Consider the following 16356-nt stretch of genomic DNA (forward strand, 5'->3'; position numbering starts at 1 on the left):
GAAGCAAGCAGTTTGTACACAAATTTTATGAAGAGCAGTCATGAAATTCTGGGGACCCACTCAAGATACGATAATTGGGTTTCATTTTCACTAAACAGTGGGGCACTCATATAAAGAACAATTCTGCTCTTTATTATAGCAGAGTGTATGAACTCTCCAAGCTCATGTTTTAGCATGCGGCTCTATTTATTATTGGGAGGGAATATTTCTCTCTTTAGTGGGTGAGTGTAATGAGTGTGTGTGTGAGGCAGTAACAGATATAGCGCAGACAGTAAGAAAAGATGTGGCCAACATAAACACGTGTCACCCCATGGGACACAACTAGACAAAAGCAATCAGCTCTAATCATTGAATTACCAACATATTGCTGTGTTGTATTGCACAACCAATTATCTCCCGTCTCATGATACAAGGCAACGCACATAGACACCCAAGTACTCTCACACTCAATTAAAGTGGCGATGGCAGTGCTCTGCTGTGAAAATGATTGCTTTTCAATTGGCATGACTCGTTGAGTCCACAGAGCAGTATTATGTATGCTAATGCAAGCTGTAAAAATGGATTTGCAGTTCAGGGGGTGGACTCAGAGCAATTAGAGAGCCCCAGACAAGACACTGCTACCCAGGGCAAGCAAAGCAATTTTATGAGCTCTTCCATATTAAAAAATATATTTTTTTGAAACATTTATAGGGACACGCCTGTAAAAATGTGAAGGCCAGTAGATACTGTAGCAGTAGACTGATGCATAAAAGTAGCCTTTTCTTCAGTGGGAGAAGCATGACTTCTTCAGTCTCCTAGATAATTATCCAAGCCTAAGTTAGGGGTCAATGAGGAGTAATAACATATACATATGCTCTGGTCAGCGTGTTTTCAGTCATCTCCCAGCTCTCACATTAATTGGACTTGGAATAAGCATCTAACATGCACACGACCGAAAGATATGGCTCTTCAACTTTGAGCAGCAGCTCATTCTTAACTTGGAAAGAGCGATCCATTGTTCTCTATAAGAACATGTTCAACTCCAATGCACCCTGAAGGTCACATGTCAAATAAAGCCAGTGGAAGAAACCCAAAAAGCAGAGAGGAAACTCTAATGTTCTCAAACTGGAGGCTTGTCAGGCAGGAATGGTCGGCATGTATCATAAACCCAAAGTACTAAACACAAAACTCCCTAAGGAATGTGGTTGTAAGAATTCTCCATTTCCACAGAGCAGTCAAACCCACCCCTCGGTGGTGACCAGTTGGCCATTGGGCTCTTCTTTTTCACCCCAGTGTCCAAGCTTACACTCCACTTGAACTTTATGGCTATCTTTGCAGTTTCCGGCCTCACAGCGTTCCCACTGTGCCCCACAGGTAAAGGCCCAGCCGCCGGAAAATTGACAGTAAGTGTCTCTTTCTCTCTCACTACAAGTTGGGGCCACTGTCTTTCTAAATTGGTCATAGAGACAGATCATAAGAGGCTATCTTATCTTACCAATGTTGGGTTTTTTTTGTGACTAAGTTTGAAATATTCCCACCCTCGCAGACTGAAGATCAGTCCCCAAATTTGAAAATGTTAATCTACATAAAAAAGGAATCAAAAGATCACTTAAAACTGCAGCGAGCTATCTAAGACAAAAAGAGTTCAATACTTCTAAAGTATGACACTGAAATTAAAGTAAATAATTTATTCATAGCTGAGAAGGGTCAGTGATACTACTTCCTTGTCCAGCCCTATACATTTGCATTTGTCAGAACTACTGCAATCAGCAGCCATAAAATGCCCTGCAGGATTTATCCTTATAATAACTTCTACTATTTAAGAGCCTGTAATAGCTTTGTCAGGTTATATTTATTAGATTAATTTCTACAGATTTAATTGATACATGAATATTTTAATGTTTACCCCTTACTTAGTCTAAAAGGCTCTTGGTTTCTCAGGAAACCAGGAGGAAAAGTAAAGTAAATCCACTTCTGGGGAAGCCCCTCGATAGCCACTTTTTTGTAATGGAAATGCATGAAAATGTTTTAATTATTCAAAGGATTCATAGTTTATTCGGACTTTTACATTTGTCTAATCATTATGGTGCTGAAACTGAAATGGGATTTAGTGATTATAGTAAAGTAGGTGACGATAAATCTGGATAAAGTCGGGCAGAATGTTACAGTATTTCAGAGAAACTGCCTTTCATTGTTCTCGCTGTAATGCACTTCCACTGATACTTTGGAAAAGTCAGCGGTGTATAGGAGTAAGAATCATTTTTTCAAATAAAATGCGGGCACATTTAGCATATATCTGCATATAATGTTTGCAGATCACTTTCTTATATTCATTTACCTATCCATCAGCGACCACGTGCACAAACAATAATATTAATGTCCTATCATTCCTATTTAAAAAAACAAAAAACAAATCACAACACTGAATGATCCTCACCCCAAAGTGGGTATGTGCAACGTCACAAGCATACGCAGGAGATGAGTGGAAGGTGATCGGCCCCTTTAAAATGCTTTAATGATCATTTAAGTTGCGTCAAAGGCCCTTAAGTGTCAGTGGCCCTATTTTCCAGCAGAATGAATGGAGCCACTGTTAAACAGCTAGCCTGCCTTAGACAGCCTGTATAGAAACCGAATACATCAACACAGTCCGTGATAGTGAAGTTTGACCTCAACTCCCACTCACAAACATTCCTCTAAGTGTGTGTGAGTGTGGTTGTGCACCAGTGTTTTTGAACGCCTGATGCAGACATTAATATCTGATAAGTTTACAGCACTGTGCAAAAGTCATGAGCCTGTCTACATTTCTTTATATTTTGCTTCCAAGGAGCCTGACTTTGTTGTGGACTTGAGCAATAGTACCCCAGGCTTTCTAAAGGGCTGTCAGAGTTTTTCCTTGGACACTGGCTTCTTTTACCTGACTCGTTTCAGAAGATTTATTAAGCCACTCAACAGTGACCTAGAAATCATTCAAGCACAAGTGTGCCCTGCAAAGATTTGAGAAGACGGGATGATTAGAAAACAAAAAGTGGTAGGCCTTAAAAATCTATCGACAACAGATGAAGAGGATCTAAAATTCATGACTGCAAGAAACAGGGGAAAAAACTGAGAAATGACCTGACACGTGACCTTAGAGATGTATTTGACCCCTCAGTTTATCAATTTTTTCTGTTTAGCGAGAACTCATCAGAAACGGTTTTAGTGGATCTCCTGTTTTCCTTAAGGAAGGAAACAAACAAGATTTTCCTTAAGGAAGGCAGAAAAGGCAGACGTATGGCAACTGACACAAGACTGAACTGTAATCATTGGCAACAGGTGTTGGGAGGTGATGAATCCAAACTTGAAGTTTTTGGGTAAACTCATTGCCAGTATATACAGTGGAGGTCAGAAGAGAAATACAACAGTGAGTCTCCACTGTCATCTGTAAAACGTGCATGCCCGTGCATTTCAGTCAGTAGTGTTGGGCCTCTTGTTGAAACTGATGGAATTGTGATTGCAGAAAGATGTAGTGAGATGCGATCGGCCACAGCTTCATTTTTCAGTATGACAATGAGCTCAAACATACTGTTACTGCAGTAAGGAAGCATACCTGGATAGAAAAACACACAATGGAACACTATCAATCATGAACTGGCCTCCCCAGAGTCCTCACGATTGTTGAAGCAATGTGTTCTTGAGAAAGAACAAAACAAAAGACCTCCAACATCCAAAGAAGAGCTTTGGATGTTTGGAAAGGACAAGGTTGCTTAAGAATAAAAGTGAGTATACTGAATATATCAAAATATCAAGAAATAAGGAGTGGCTCAAAGCACAAGACTGATTTTTATGTCAGAAAATCATTTGAAAAAATTAATAAACATTAATCATACTCTAATAGAGCTTATGTTTTTTACAGTGGTTAATAAAACATCCCACCCTATTTCTGGGGTGGAAGGGGGGTGGGGGTGGATTTTATCTATATTAGACATAGTTCTGCAACTGCCCCACAAGCGACCAAATAAGTTGAGCAGATTAAGCCATCATATGTTTTAAACCAACTGATAAGGGAGCAATCTTAATGCACCCAATCTAACCACAAAATTAAATAGCTGCTCTCAGATTGATATTAAATTTTCATGGGTACAGGAGGCCTATTTGACATTTGATAAGGAGAGTTAGGGTGGGAGACTCCACTCCTTTCCCTTGTGGGCTCAATATTCACTCATTCAATTTAAAGCTGTAAAGTACATCCTTCTCTCCTCATCAGATTTAACTGCAGGCTGACCAGGTTTGTGACCGATGTATAGAATTATCACTGGCCCATAAATTAATTTAGGAAACAAGTCCTGCAGATATCTTAAAAACTTCCCTGTGTCAAAATCAAACCAAACCATCTTATGTCCTTTTTTGGAAATGTTCCAGAAGGAAGACAATTAAAGGGTTAGGGGATTATTGCTTTTACTATACTATTGGCACACTGCCTGATACTTCTGAGATGAAAGGAGGCTGTTACATCCACATCACTTACTGGATTAAGAATCTAATCTCAAATCTGACACTTAAAAAAGAAAATCTGATGCACTCTCCAGACTTCTGAGCAGAAATCCTCATTCGATTGCAGAGGTACTCTTGAGGAAGCCCCTAAAAACATGACTACACCAAACAAAAGAACATATATTACAAGTGATGATTATTTAATATGTGAGATAGTATTATTAAACAGAGGATGAAGGACAAAAATAGCGAGAGTAAAGGATTGCAGAGGGAGTGTATCTATGAGAGAACCTTCATCAGCGACCCTGGCGATGCTGTAATTCCTGCAGGGTTAAGTCATGTGGGATGTTTCTGGGTAGTCTCAGGGCCCAGCAGCCCTTTTTTGGGAATGTCATGTTTTAACAACTCCAATGCCTTTTAATTCCTGCTTCTGAAAGTCTGTCTGGATGTATTGGAATGTGTGTGAGGCAGCAGGCCAGACGCTAGTGTTTGGAAATAAACTGTCTATCCAGTCTGATTGGCCTCGTTCTCAGGGACGTGGGAGCAGCAAGTCTGCCAATACGCAGCGCACTCATGCACGCATAGATAAACAAGGACGGAAACGCTTCCAAACACACCTTACAGCGACGCCTTTATTTTGCATTCCCATGTGCTCGCGCGCCCTAAAACATGCACATGTAGCCCTGTTGGACACACAAGATGAAACCTTTGGGATAATAATGACAACAATAAACAGTGCACAAAGACAGACAGACAGACACACAGAACATGGACAGTGCAGAAGCAAGGAAATACTTTGATCTGAGATCGAGTGTGTGTGTGTGTCTATGTTGAAAGAAGGGAAAGAGGCCGACAGAACGGCTAATTCTTTTTTTTGTTAATATTATTCCCACAGCACTGCCTGATGAGCCTGATGGCTGCAATTGAACTGAGAGAAGCTCCTGGGAGACTGGTAGAGTTAATGGACCATATGTGTTCATATTATCGCGTGTGTGCGTGCGTGTATGTGTGTGTGTGTTTCTGGTTAAAAGGGAGGAGCAGTGGAGGAGTGTGATGAAATAAGCTACAACAACATAAAAGGAACGTAATTGTTCCCTGAAGGCACAGTGTTAGGAAAGTGACAAGAATAACTCAACCTCCCACATCTGAGAAAAGACACTGGCATCCAATAAGACTGAAGTTTTCTATTTTTACTTTTATTTTTTTTTTAAAGGTTGAACAATGAAATGTAACTTAAAACAAAGAAAAATAAGGGACTGAGACTTGAGGAACAGGAAGCTTGTAAAAGAGCTATTTTGCTCTCTAAAATGAGATTTCAAATAGAACTATTTAAAACAGACATTTTTTGACCACAGTTGTTTTATCCTGCTCTTACTGACCTCAGTATGAGGCAAGAAGTGGAAAAATTCATTTATGGAGTAGATATGTGATTATGTTCTTATTATACATACATTACAGGTTTTTACAACTTCAGTCTTTCTATGGGGATCGTACTTTCACATTGTTTGACACTTAAAAAAAAAGATTTTAAATGATTTTATGTGTGCAGAGAGCTGAATATGGAGACCCTCTAACAATGAGAAATGTATCATCCACCTCTAATCTAGAAGCACATAATTTGAGTTAATAAGTGCTCCTGCTAACACCCCACCAAAAATCAGTGTCTTGTTTAAAAATAGCTTGACTTAAAGCTACAAATGTGAGGTCCTTTTTTATGCCACCTATATTTTACATATTAATTAAAGCTCAACTTCAATGGCACAGATTATAGAGGGCATTTCCTACCCTTCCAGGTGATCGCTCAAGATCTAGGCAAGGGCAAGTGTACTAGAGACAGACATTTAAGATGCAGTTCTTAGCCTAATGTAGCAGTTTAGCAAGTAGTAGTATTCATATAATTTATTTAAAAAAAAACTTGAAGTAAACAAACAAATGTGCATTTTCCATCTGGAAGTTCAGACTTCCTGAAATGAATAGGGATTATAACTCTAAAGGACAATATTGCGCAAACTGGTCTAATTCTACTCAAAACTGCTGATGCATTGCTGCTGCCAAGCCTCTGCTACGTCCATGAAACCTCATGTAAACACATAAAACACAACCCCTGGCATGGAAATGCAGATATACAGCTGTGTGCGTGTGTGAGTTTATGTGCATAAACTGGCCAACTTCTGCACATGTGGGCACCATACCAGTGTTAAGATGAGGATCAGGCATCTTGGCAGAAACTGCTATGTTTGTGTGAGAGCTGGAAGTAACTGCATGATTACTGACACCAGAAAGAAGAATGATGTTCTCAGCAACATACTATTTCACAGCCTGGCTATTAGATAAACAGAGTGATGAGAGAGAAGCATTAGATGGAAAATAAGGGAAGAAAGTCTGAAATTTGGAACAACCTGCCTGAATAGTTGAGTCTTCAGTACCGTTTCTCCAATCACTGCTCAAAAATGAAGTTTTATTGACTTGCTTTCATGTATTTTACTAGATTATTGGTTTGGCAAAAAGAGCAGAAGGCACAGCTGCCCACCAGCCCAAGAGGTCAGTCTGTCCTTGAAGTTAAGCAAGTCTGATAATGGAAAGCATGCAGAACCAAGGATTACCTGTGTAACCATGACTATATGAATAAAGAGATGACCTTTCAAGCCCACCAAATCATTTTTCAATCAGGGAAGTCTGCTCACATTGGGATACTTGGGTTTCACAAAATTATTCAGTTTTAAATATTGTAATTCTGAGTATTGTTTACCTGGCAATAAAATTATTCTTTAAGAGAATCCATGCCAAGTGATCAATTCTTCCAGATTTAACCAAACAGATGCCTTGGTGTCACTGCATCGTGTCACGTTTTTCTGTGTTTTCTTCCTCAGCAGCTAAAAAAGAAGTTGTCCGAGAGAGAAGTGGGTCCCTCCATGTGGAATTTGCATGTTGTCTCTGAAACCTTTACGTATTCCCACAGTCCAAAGCCATGCTTGTTAGGATAACTGGTTATTTTAAATTGGCTGTAAATGTGAATGTGAATACCAATTGCTGTATGCTTCTATATAGTAGCCCTGCCATGGACTTGCAAACTGTCCAGGATCTGCACCACCCTTTGCTTCATGACAAATGGAATAGACCATAGCACCACTGCAATCCTGAACTGGACAAGAAGAAAACAATGGCTGTATATATTCATTTACCCAGCCTCCAAGCTCTGCAGATCCCTATCAGAACAAGCATCTTTGGGATTCACCACAACCACTTCAGCAAGGCCCTACCAAAAAACACAGGAACCAAAGTAAGGACACCTCTGACCTTAAGGGTTCAGAGGTGTTTTGGCTGCACGAGGTAGACCTACAGTTTTGGACACTCCACCTTGCCTGATAAGTCTTTATGTGACTGAATCATTTTCCTAAGTGTTGTATGTGCAAACTGCATCTTTTGTTATGAATTTAGCAAAAATGAATGGTGTTGTGTGCATTGACACGTGTACCATCAACACCACTTATTCAAGAAATCAGCCCCTACATCACCATTACTATAATCATTATTATCCTTCTTTGTTACCAGTAACCAGTTGTTTTTGAGTTCTTTTGTTTAAAAGCACAATACAAACCCATGTTAGCCATCTACTTAAGACTGCTGAAAACTCTAGCAGCCAAACTGATCCAGTTGTGTTGAGATATGTAATCTAACAGAAAGTCTGTTCTGTTCCATGGCTCATTAGCATTTTCCTTGTTGGTGTTAGCAACTCTGTGCCACAAACTCTTTCCCTCACTTGCACACATACTGGGGGTGTGCGTGGGCAGATCGAGAGCAGAGGAATCCCTGATAAGCCAGTGGTCTGGCGGACGACACAGAGAGAGGAATGGCAGCTATGTCGGGCATTCACAACACTCTGTGGTGTCACCAAACAAAGCCTTCCCTTCTCCCGCCTGTCAAAGACGCCATTGTGTCACGAGGAGAGAGCCTTTATATCACACACATTCCATGCATGCTGTCCCTCAACATGCATACACGTTCATACACACACATTCACACGTATAAAAACCGACAGCTTTTACAGGATATAGGGAAAATACGGAAATACAAAAAATAACAGACACCTTGCATTTTTAATTATCATATTAAAAATATTAAGAACAAAACCCTAAACTATGAAGATAAAATAAAACAAATGGGCACAAACGTATATGCCAATAATATATATGCAGTGTTTTATAAACATACATACAGAAATGACCTCTCTTTCATTTTCATTCTCCTGCCTTTGCCTGTTTAGGTTGTCAGGTCCAATATTCCCAGCACAGAGTCTGGGCATTCCCAGCATGCAGCCCCTAGTGAAAGTCACCTGCGAGTGGGAGGGAACAAAGGGGAAGCTCCCCTGCACACTGGAAGTCTGGGAAGTTAATGACAGCTGACATACTCACAGGGGGGTTGACAGTGAGTGTGTCTGACGGTTGGTGCTGTAAGAGAGAGGGAATCTGTGTGCGTGTGAGAGTGCTAGCCTCTTCCTGTTGCTCTGACAAGCTCCTGACTGCTCCTGCCACCTGCACCTCAGCCACAAAGGACTCATGGGAAGGTGGACATGACAGGAGGGTGGGACTCCCATATGTCTCATGTCTGACTATCCAGTGTGGCTCTGCAAACACCTGTCAATCACTGTCAGGCTGGGGACTACAGTACAGCTGAAATCCACGTGTTTGTATGTTTAAGATTGTGAAGTAGAATGAGAACAGGCTTAACACGTTAAAAGACTTGGGATGTGTGGGGATTAACTTGGGATATGCGGCAGTGAGAGAGAAACCCTGTGTTTTCTTAACATCAGAATAGAAAACACAGTCATTGGTGTTTGCTGGCGCTCCTTCTAGCAAACCAAATGAAACCGAAAACACCTACAAAATCATTTAAACACATTAATATTTCTTGTTGTAAATACATTGACGTGATTTTTAATTGATGGTCTCTAACTGAGGGTAAGACATGACGAACACTCCTCAATAAAGACACATGTCAGCCATTAAATCTGTGTTATTGTTGTATTTACAATACTTCATGATTTTTGGAAGGAGTAGTTGGTGACAGGTTGAAAGTATTTGGGGCCGGCACTCCTGTCAGCCCTGTGGAGATCTTCCCAGCATGGGGGTTACCATGAAAGAGGAAGCTCCCAACTTCACTTCCCCAGTTTACAGTGACAGTGCACACTGGGTTTCTGGGCTTAGACAAGAGGTCCTGCTGAGTGACTCTTTGTCTACTGGGTGACTGGTAAGATTGGAGGATAAAGAGCCAGACAGTAGGGGTAGTAGTAGAGTACACGGACAATACAAAGTGACAGCAGCCGGCCAGTAGGGGAGAGGAGAATTACCTGCCAATTAGGCAAAGGTAATGTGGAGAATGATGAGTGTCAATCTGTCAGAACCCGGGGTGGTGAGGGATCAGCTGGATAAGCATCATGTTATCCCTCAGATTACACTGTCTACTGACATGCTCACACGCACACACATAAAAACACACAATCCCTCACACAGGCGCATACTGCAACACCATTTATGTACATTTGTGATTCCTACAAATTAAACGATACATGTATTGATGTAATCTAAAATATGGAGTGTGCTAAAAAAATGTGAAACTTAAGAGATTTCCAGAAAGGTGCTAACAGAATAAATAGTTTTATGTTTATTTTTCATACTGAATGTTTCTCGTTGGAGGTGTCACAGCAGATAGAAGATAACGATAATCATCCATAAGCAAAAGATATATATGTTCCAAAACATTGGATTAAATAAGGAGAGAACAAGACACAAAAAGAATGTCTTAGAGGTGCATTAACTGAATTCCAAGCTACATGGGACGTCAGGGATAAGCTCAAAAAGTTGGGCAAAATAACTTGTTAATATTGCACTCAGTGAGAACGTTAATAGCTACACCTTGCTAGTATTGAAGCCCTTTTGCCTTCAAAACTGCCTTAATTGATGGTTGTTAAGATTCAACAAGGTGCTGGAAACATTCTTCAGAGATGTCCATACTGGTCCATCCTGACATGGTAGATTTAAACAGATTTGTTGGCTCCACATCCATCCAGATGTGCTCTATTGGATCTAAAATGTAGTAACTCTGAAATGCATTTAAGTAGCTCTAAGCGTTTTTCATTACAGCATTTTCCTGTTGAAAGCAGCCACCAGAACATCAGTACTGTGGTCATAAAGGAATGAACATATTCAGCAAAAATACTCAGGTAGGCTGTGGCATTTAAACAATGCTCAGTTGGCACTAAGCAAGTCAAAGTGTGCCAAAAAATATCCCACACACTATTACACCATCAGCAGCAGCAGCCTGAATCTTTGATACGAGGCAGGATGGATTAATGCTTTCGTATTGTTTGCACAAAATTCAGATGGTAGGGTCAGAAACTCAGACAAGGCATTAGATCAGCCAAGTTTGGTTAGCCACGTGCTAATTGTAGCCTCAGGTTCCCATTCTTAGCTGATAGCAGTGACACTTAGTGTGATCTTTTTCTGCTGTAGTCCATGTGTTGTGTGTTCAGAGATGTTCTTATGGATACCTTGCTTTAACAAGTAGTTATTTAATTTTACTGTTGCTTTCCTATCAGCTCAAAGCAGTCTGGACACTCCCATCTCAACAATTCAGTGAATCTCTGCTCACTGGATATTTTCTCTTTTTCTGATAATTGACTGGAAATTCAATTCTTGGTCAAAAATTGTAAGAATATCTATTTAGTTCAGGCAAAATATAAAGTTTTCTTGATGAATAAATGATAAGTAGAATATATTGTATATATTTGTTATGTTTGTTTTTAGAGAGATTGTGGAAGGAAATGCTGGTGTCCTTATTCTCCCTAGCTAAATATATAAATGCAAAGTAAACTGGCTGGAAAGTTTTCACACAATATCATAAAATCTTAACAATACTCTAAATCCTAATTGGTGCCCCTGTTGTCATTATGCAGCTTGATGCAATTGAAATCCATCCATTCATCCATCCAGCCAGTTGTCCATCCATTTTCGATTTTCTTTAACCACTTATTCGTGGCCGCGGTGGGCTGGAGTCTGTCCCAGCTGACATTGGGTGAAAGGCAGGATAACCTGGCAGGCTGCCAGTCCATCACAGGGCAAACGTATCATCATAAGCAAAATCATTAATGATTCATTCATTGCTGTGTCTACTCCAAAGACATAATGCAGGGTAAAAAGCTAACTCTAGCCACCAATCATTTAAAAATGCTACCCTCATACTGGGGGTTTTCATTTAATGTTTGCTGTGTAGATGATCCCTTTCCAAAAGCTGAAACTCATGGAAAAAATGGATCACTGGAAACGTTTAAAATCATAACAAACCTTTAATAATTGCATATTTATCATCACATTCTTCCAGCCTTTGTTGTGACGCTACATCTCCTTTGGGAATCGATCCATTAGTTGCTTTTATCTTCAGTGGAAAGCTGCTTCCACTGACAGCTAGGAAGTAAGAAACAATCTGGGTCAATGGAGCAGGAATGCCCCTGTGTGGCTCTGGTATGTGTGGTATGGTCATTATGGAGAGCATGGGACAGTAGCAGCAGGTAGGGTCAAATAACAGAAGCCTGGATGATTGACAAGCAGGTGGGAAAGCAAAGGATTCCTCACTGCTGAGTAACTGTGTGTTTTCAGGCTCTTTTCAGATGACTTGGCACAAAAACAGAAGAATTTGTGTGGAATTGTTGTCATTTTATGCATTTAAGTTAAATGCTATTTATAGTCTGCTATTACTGAGGACTCTTTTCAGAACTGTATTTTTCTTTATTACATTTAAAAGGCTTTTTATTAATATAATGTAAATCAAAGGGTTGTGTCATTGCTCTTGATAAAATGCCTCAAGATATTTTTCTTTGAACGTTCTTTATAAAATATGATTAGCTTTTGACGTTTTATGTAGATGGTAGCAATTAGCAAACTGACAAGTCAGTGATAGATTGTAGCTGAAAGCTCAAAGCTGCGTTGACCTAAATACGTGTTTGACAAAACTAATGGGTACAGATTTTAGTAAAAAGTGTGGCATACAGACAGAGTGTAAGTTTAAGATTATAGTGAGACTCTAAAGACTGACCAGTAACCTAGCCACTGGATAAAAAACACTCCACTTGAATAATGCTTTACTTGAGCAATGCTCTTCAATAAGCATTTGCCCTGTTACCTTAAGAAATCCAAGTTTCCCAAGCTGACCTCTGATCTGCATTGTTCGAAAAGAAAGCTTCAATATCAGTGACGTCTGCAGTTATTTCTCTGCAGTACTAATCAGTGTACTGTGTTAATTTGGAAAGGATGGTGTGTAAAACCGGAAATATGGCTGATAAAATGCAAATGATGCAATTTTCCTTAATCTAATCCCTTAGATTAGTTTATATCTGAATGTATGCAGATTAATCAGGTTAAAAACTGTCTAACTCTTCATTTGGAAAACATTCCCCTTTCCTGTGAACTGTATTGACTGCTGCAACAACTCATTCAAAACATGAATTATTCCTGTATGGAACTGCTACTAATCCACACCCACACCTGTGTTTATTAACCTGAATGTGAATGAAATGAAAAGTAAATATGAGCTATTTTTACAGAGCAATCAATCCTCAGTATTTGCTTTTTATAGAATGTTATACAGGTTCCAGAGCAAAGTGTTGAACTGTCATTGAATGATTTGCTGCCAATGCTTGTCTAACTGTAAGCGATGGCAATAAAAATAGTATCATAGCTGCATTCCACAAATAGCAGAATTGTTGAGTATGAGCTGAATCCTCACTCCTCTAGATGCAGGCGGGGCTGTATTGGAGCAGCTTACAGTGGAGACTAAGCAGGGGAAACAGGTGTTGGTTGCTAAATGTGCTTCCAGTGAACACAGGAATGACAGCTATGTACTGGCCTCTGTGGTTGCTGGCACATTATCCACGCTGGAGCTTATAGACACAGGCTATTGCTGCTCCTACTTTGGTCTTTATGAATGGAGTGCCTTTGCCTCTGATTATTATTGTGTTTTATTTTATTTTTTTCCTTTTGCAAACATTGTACCAACCTTTATTTGTTTTTTTAAAATATAGCAGTTAAAGTTATTATTTTACTAGTTTACTGCCACGTCAAGTGTCACTAATGGTAACAGTTGGTGTCAGAGCCCCTTGAAACTCTACTGGTAGCAAACTTAAATATATATTTATTTTTACTTTTACTTTATATGTCAATGTTTGTTTTTTTCATTCTACTTTTTTAATATTGAAAAGAAATTTGAGAGAACTATTATCAGATTTCCGAATATTGGCTTCCCTGTGTGTGGGCAAACACAGGAATGCTGCTGGCCAGTGTTACGGGTGGGCGTTCTTGTTGTACGCTATAAACAGCCACAAATGTTGATCTTGCCCTGTGATCTATTTATTGATTTTCATTTAGGATTTGAATCATGGTTAGGATAAAATACAGGACTTACCCAACTTTTCAAACTTTGACTTCCTGGTTGACATGGTAACACTTCCCGCTTTCTGTAAAAAACACCAGTGTTTGCAACATTATTTACATTTCATATGGAAATGCATTAATCATTAGGTATGTGTTCAAATGATGATCAATGTTATGAAACAGGTGAGTACTCATAGCGGCCAAATCCATTTTTTTTCAATCAGCAACTTCACCATTATCCTTCCCGCATGTGGACAAACAATTAATTAGTACAGTTTTAAAATGTTTTCTTTTTCAAAGACAGCCAATTAAACCAAAGTTTCTTGAGTAATAATGTGAAAACGCCTCATTGCAACCTTTTCTAAAAAAAGTGAGTAGAAAATGTTACATGTTTGGGCATTCGCCGTGCTGTTGTCCTTCAGCAGTTACATATTACCTTCTCTATACTGCTGTGACTCTTCTCCATGGCATCATTAGAGTTTAATCGAATCTAAACAAAATTAAATTAAGCTGTAATGATCTAATCCAATCTAAATTTGATGAGAAAGCTTATAGAATTTTAATGTTAGTCGTGTTCGAACCTCCATTACGTGGCTTGTTCATTTGACCTGCTGCATTAAGGAAATAATTGGCAGTTAAGAAGGAAAGACTGCAAATATTTTACTGCAAATATTGATCTGAACCCAATGTTAATAAATATACTAAGGCTTGAGAAGCAGAACACGAGGTTCCCGGCTCCTTGGGTGTTCCTTGTCATTTGTTAAACAGGAATCAGGTATCACTTGAAACACAGAGGACTTGGTAAATCAAGTGTAATCAGCAGGACAAGTGTTCTGCGACAGTCCCAGCACGCTTCATTAGGCTGCCCTGTTGACACAAACAGAACGGTGAAAGCTGAGCCTTTCGCTAATACCCCTAACACCCGTAATACTTGTTCAAGGAGGGCAAATTAGCTCTAATTACCCCAGTGATTTGTAGACACTGAGCGGACTTGTGGAAGTGAGGAAAAAATGTTTGAATGGAAAAGGGAAGCAAAAAACAGTGAGGAGGATGTGATGAGGGATTATGACTACCATATGCTTTACTTTCCATTTCTTTTTCTAGCTAGATCTTCTCTCTTCTCCTAACCATCCTCATCTCTGTATTTATATAGTTTTGTGTTCAGACAGCTGGTGTTGTGTTGCTGATTGTAAAACTAATCATCCGCTCAATTACTCTGGAATGTGTAGCTGGGCTGTGTTATGACCGATCAACTTTCCCTCTCCTACTCTTTTTTTCATCTCTTTTCTGTGGACTCTCTCCAGTCTGCTAATCTAAACATGTGTTTTCTATCTCCACTTTCTCTTCTTCACTTGGGCTGAATTAATTCAGTTCAGTCCAAATTCACTTTTACGACACAATATGAACAAAAAGCAAAGCAAATAAAGAAAATGCCAAATTAGACTATGTCCACAATCATCTATCTTTTAATGTTGTTAATATATCATGTGTGGCAATAAGGTTAATTAGCTTTTTTTTAAGAGGTTTCAAGCTTAAAGACAGATTATGGTTGAGACTTAGCTGTGTTTCAAAAGAAGACAACCTGCTAGAGATGGGAGCATTGATCCAAACATCAGTAGTATCAATACCAATGCTGGTATTAGTATTGGATCAATACTAGCATTTTGATAGCGTATTGATTACTTTCTTGGTAATGAAAAAAATAAACCTCAAAAATGCACTATGCAAAATTTTGGAACCTTTAGAGATATGAATATTAAAAAAATCCCCAAAATTGCTTTTCAAGCTTTGAAAAGCCGTGGAAAAGCTGAGAGGTGTGTTTTGCTGTGTTAAAAAATTATTGTGGAAAGTGATTTAGTGATCATTAAAATTTGTTAAGAATTTGTTTCGGTATTGGTGTCAGCATCGGCACTGGCAAAATTTGCCCTGTATTTACTAGTTATACGACACTACTACAAAAGTTTGACTCAGTACCTTTTCAGTAACAAATAGTTACAGCTTGCAAAAGCTTTATTTTACCAGTAAAGACACTGGTTAACATGCTTATAACAGAGTACAACGGTTTTGCATTACCAGCGATAATAAAAGTGCACACAGTATGGGATGATGATATAGTGATGTCTGAGCAACATACAGCTTAACAAATTAAATGGATAACAAACAGGCTGAGGTTTAGAGGATAGCAATGATAGAATTATGAGTATGAGTTCATTATGAGTTGGAAGATCCAAAAGGTGCACCCCAGGTTGGAGGAAAATGTGAATGCTGAGAAAATAAAAGAGAAAATAGAACAATTTACTTTCTTTTCTTAAAATAAATGCATTTGTCTGCCACAGAAAGGATGAGGAGATTGGTCATGGAAGAGGCAATCATGGCAATGAGGAGATGAAGAGCTATAGCCCTAGATTGGCTCAGCACTTATCCTTTTCTCATTTGGTATCTTTTGTCCAGTGAAGCACAGTTCTGTGTGTGCATGCATATGTGT

The sequence above is a fragment of the Mchenga conophoros genome, linkage group LG16 (genome assembly GCF_057382185.1).
Source record: "Mchenga conophoros isolate Kocher_MC1m ecotype Shallow Benthic linkage group LG16, M_conophoros_male_GT1.1, whole genome shotgun sequence".
In the NCBI taxonomy this organism is placed as follows: domain Eukaryota; kingdom Metazoa; phylum Chordata; class Actinopteri; order Cichliformes; family Cichlidae; genus Mchenga; species Mchenga conophoros.